The sequence below is a fragment of the Oratosquilla oratoria genome, chromosome 23, assembly GCF_046742065.1.
Source record: "Oratosquilla oratoria isolate Oo_2021 chromosome 23, ASM4674206v1, whole genome shotgun sequence".
In the NCBI taxonomy this organism is placed as follows: Eukaryota; Metazoa; Arthropoda; class Malacostraca; order Stomatopoda; family Squillidae; genus Oratosquilla; species Oratosquilla oratoria.
Window position 1 is genome coordinate 17670804 of NC_134799.1, and position 5000 is coordinate 17675803.

General features: G+C 42.9%; 1 protein-coding gene across 6 annotated transcripts in view; it reads left to right on the forward strand.

Annotated features, from left to right (window-relative positions):
* The window catches only part of LOC143038001 (uncharacterized), a 158601-nt gene that overhangs the window by 4289 nt on the left and 149312 nt on the right, over positions 1–5000 (forward strand). The gene's annotated exons all lie outside the window — the stretch shown is intronic.

Sequence of the window (5000 nt, forward strand, 5' to 3'; positions counted from 1 at the left end):
TATATATACATATATATATATATATATGTATAAATATATATATACATACATACATATATATATATATATATATATATATATATACATACATGCACACACGTATATATGTATATATTCATATATATAAATATATATATGTATGCATATACACACATATATATATATATATATATATATATATATATATATATATATTATACCGTATATATATGCATACAAGGGGATTACAAGGGAGGAGCATGCCAACAGGAGACCTTTTGGTCCATAACTAGGTCAGATGCAAAAATTATGGTAATGACAAATACAAATTATAATGAAAAAATTAATAAGTAAATAAATAGGTAGTTGAATAAAAAACAAACAGGTAAATAGTAAATAATAATAGACAGATGAATAATAATAAATGATAATCAAGGAAATAATAAACAGACAAATAGTAACAAACAATATAAAATAAGTGGCAGGCATTACAGCATCTTGCTTAGGTGTTTATCTAAACGAATCTTAAAAAGCTTCAAACTGAACTACATTGCACTACCTCTGCAGGAAGTTTATTCCATTCATTAACTACACAGCTGGCAAAGTTGTTACTACTCACTTCCAAATTAAATCTATTTCTCTATATCTCTCTCCTTCACTCCCTCTCCTCTCTCTCTCTCCTTCACTCCCTTCTCTCTCCTTCACTCCCTCTCCTCTCTCTCTCCTTCACTCCCTTTCCTCTCTCTCTCCTTCACTCCCTCTCCTCTCTCTCTCCTTCACTCCCTCTCCTCTCTCTCTCCTTCACTCCCTCTCCTCTCTCTCTCTTTCACTCCCCCTCCTCTCTCTCTCCTTCACTCCCTTCCTCTCTCTCTCCCTCACTCCCTTCCTCTCTCTCTCTCCTTCACTCCCTTCCTCTCTCTCTCTCTCTCTCTCTCTCTCTCTCTCTCTTTCTTTCACTCCCTGTCTCCTTCACTTGGTCCCTCTCTCTCTCCTTCACTTGGTCCCTCTCTCTCTCCTTCACTCCCTCCCTCTCTCTCCTTCACCTGTTCCCTCTCTCTTTCAAGTTCATTCCCTCCCCCTCTCTCTCTCCTTCACTCACTCCCTCTCTCTCTTACTTTCTCCCTCTCTCTCCTTCACTCCCTCACTCCATCCCTCTCTCCTTCTCTCCATCTCCCTCTCTATTTCCCTTCTTCACTTCCTTCCTCCTCCCTTCCTTCTTTCCTCTCTCCCTTCCTTCCTCCTTCCCTCTCTCCCTCCCTTCCTCCTTCCCTCTCTCCCTTCTCTTCCTCCTTCCCTCTCTCCCTTCCTTCCACCTTCCCTCTCTCCCTTCCTTCCTCCTTCCCTCTTTCCCTTCCTTTCTCCTTCCCTCTCTCCCTTCCTTCCACCTTCCCTCTCTCCCTTCCTTCCACATACATATATATACATGCACACACACATACACACACACACACACACACACACACACACACACACACACACACACACACACACACACACACACACACACACACACACACACACACACACACACGTGGCGCAGGGTTACAGTTCCCGGCCGCCACTACAGCGGTCGGGGTTCAAATCTCGCCCAGGGCTGAAATAATTTCAGTATCACTGCGCTGTGTCTTGTTACAACTATCGTGGGCGGGGAGTTGAGGAGGTGTGCGCGCGTAAGGTCACAGCATTACCCATAGATCGGTCATAAATGAGCTCTGAGCTCTCTTCCGGGATGGAAATAGCTGTCGATCACGAGTCCAACACCTGATCAAGAGCATGGTAAATCACACACACACACACACACACACACACACACACACACACACACACACACACACACACACACACACACACACACACACACACATATATATATATATATATATATATATACTTTATATATATATATATATATATATATATATATATATATATATATATATATATATATACTGTATATATACACATGGCTGCATGTTATTGTGGCAAAGTAGCATGTAGTTGATACTTAAGGGTTTATATGAGGCGCCCCTACGGACCAGAGTCACACATCATTTTGTCTGTGATAGAGGAAAACTCTGTTCATAGAGAAATGATGACACTTTTATACTACGACTGTCCCTCTGTTATGCTGTCCCCCAACAGCTTGTTACTGTCCTGTACAATTTCTCTGAAGAGAATGCTACCACCAAGTCTTTCCACTTGAATCGTAAAAGGCGTCAAAAACGGGACGGGGGATGGGATTAGGAGTCCTGTTACCTGTAGCCCCAAAAGGGGACATTCCTAAAAAAGAGTAAAGGCATAAGAGGGTCTGGGAGTTTTCCAACCAGTACCCTAAGGTTTAGGCCTTTTAATGTGCGTGGATGTGGTACAATTGAGAGTAAATGGGAAGAGATAGGCAGTAGGTTTGTGAGAAAAAAGGTGGATGTGCTGGCTTTGAGTGAAACTAAAATTAAAGGGAAGGGTGAGTGTGAGTTTGGGAGTGTAGCTGGTAGGTACTCAGGAGTGAAGAGTGGACGAGGGAGAGAAGGGGTGGCTATACTAGTAAGTGAAGAGAAAAGTAAGCGTGTAGTGGAGTGTAAGGAGATTTCATCAAGGTTGATGTGGATGAAGGTGAAGCTGGGAAGGGGGATGTGGGTTTTTGTAAGTGCGTATGGGCCTGGTAGTTAGAATAGCGTAGAGGAAAGGGAGGCTTTTTGGGTATATATAAATGAGTGCATAGAGGGATTAGGAAGAAATGCCAATGTAGTTGTATTGGGAGACCTTAATGCTAGGTTAGGAAATGAACCAATAGACGGAGTGATTGGGAAGTATGGAGTTCCAGGTAAAAATCGTAGTGGAGAATTGATGGTGGAGATGTGTCTTGAAAGAGAGTTGATGATAGCAAATACAGTGTTTAGGAAGAAAGTCAAGCATAAGTACACATGGGAGATGGTGGTGGATGGAAGGGTGGTAGATAGAGCGTTAATGGACTATATAGTGGTGACCAGGAGTATGGTAGGAAGAGTTAAGGCTGTACATGTCCTAAGGGGAGAGAGTGGGGGAATATTAGATAATTTTCTGGTGGAAGGTAAATTGAGAGTGGAGAATAGGTGGAGAAAGAGGAAAAGGGCAGAAGGTAGAGAGGTACTTAGAGTGAACTTCTTAAATGAGGAAAAAAAGGAGAATGAGTATAAGAAGAAGCTGAGAGAGGAGTGGGAGGGAGTAAAAGATAGAGTAGAACTAGGAGTGGAGGAGGAATGGAGATGGTTCAAGGAGGGAGTCATAAGGTGTGCAAAGATTGTGTGTGGAACAAGGAGGGCGGGAGGAAATAGGAGGAAGGGTAGTGAGTGGTGGGATGAGGAAGCTAAGAAATGTGTAGAAGAGAAGAAGCAGGCATTCATAGATTGGCTACAAATTAGAACGGGGGAATCGTATGAGAGGTACAAAGTAAAGAGAAGGGAAGTTAAGCATAAGATAAAGGAAGCAAAGAGGAGAGCAGATGTGAAATGGGGTAAGAGTATGACAGAAAATTTTGAAAAAAAATATGTTTTGGAAGGAAATTAAAAGAGAAAGAGGAGGCGAATCAAGTAGAGAAGAAAAGGTAAAAGGTGCAGATGGAGAGATGATAATGGAAGAGAAGGCAGTGAGAGGAAGGTGGGCAGAGTATTTTAGGGAGTTGCTAAATGTGAAGGAGGATAGGGACGGAAAGGTAGTTGCGGTGGGAAGCGCTAAGAAAATGACCGTGATGAGTGAGGAAAATGGAGGAGAAATAGGAAAGGATGAAGTGAAAGCAGTTGTTAAGATGATGCGAGCAGGTAAGGCACCTGGGTTGGATGGATGCCATGCAAAATGTCTGAAGAAAGGAGGTACAGTTATGGTGGACTGTCTGGTGAGGTTATTTAATGTTTGCTGGAGAGAGGGTAGAGTGCCGGAGGACTGGAGGAGTGCCTGTATAGTTCCACTTTACAAGGGAAAAGGGGACAAGTGTGAGTGTAGTAGTTTCAGAGGGATCAGCTTGTTGAGTGTAATTGGAAAGGCTTATGGGAAGATCTTGATTGAGAGGATTAGGAGAGGAACAGAGGGAGTAATTGGTGAGGAACAGTGTGAGTTTAGGACAGGTAGGGGATGTGTAGATCAGATCTTTGTGGTAAGACAGATATGTGAGAAAGCTATAGGAAAAGGTAAGGATGTTTTTTGGGCTTTTATGGATCTGGAAAAGGCTTACGACAGGGTAGACAGGAAGGCACTGTGGGAGGTATTGGAGATATATGGGATAGGAGGAAAGCTGTTAAGAGCAGTCAAGAGTTTTTACGAGAGTAGTAGAACTTGTGTTAGGATTAGAAATGGAGAGAGTGAATGGTTTGAGGTAAAGGTGGGACTTCATCAGGGATGTGTTATGTCGGCCTGGCTGTTCAATCTTTACATGGATGGGGTGGTGCAAGAGATGAATGCAAGGGTAGTGGGTCAGGGGTTGGAGATGGTTAAAGAAAATGGAGAAAAGTGGGAGGTGTGCCAGTTGTTGTTTGCTGACGACACTGCGCTTGTAGCAGGATCAGAGGAGGGATTGAGGATGTTAGTGACAGAGTATGAGAAGGTGTGTGAAAGAAGGAAGCTGAAGATAAATGTGGGTAAAAGTAAGGTGATGAGATGCACAAGGGGAGAGAGTGACAGCAGGCTGGAAGTGAGCATTAAGGGTGAAAGACTAAAGGAAGTGGATAGTTTTAGATACTTGGGTGCGAATGTGGCAGGAAAGGGAGGAGTGGGGGTGGAGGTAGAATGTAGATTGAGAGAAGCGAGTAAATGCCTGGGTGGATTGAAAAGTGTAATGAGAAGTAGACATCTGGGAATGGATGCTTAGAGGTTATAGGAAGAGAGAAGAGAGTTTGAATGTGTTTGAGATGAAATGTCTGAGAAGTATGATAGGGGTTACTAGGCTAGATAGAGTGAGAAATGAGGAGGTGAGGAGGAGAGAAGGGGTGGAAAGGGAGCTGAGAGATAGGGTTGATGAAAGAGTATTGGGATGGTTTGGACACATGGAAAGA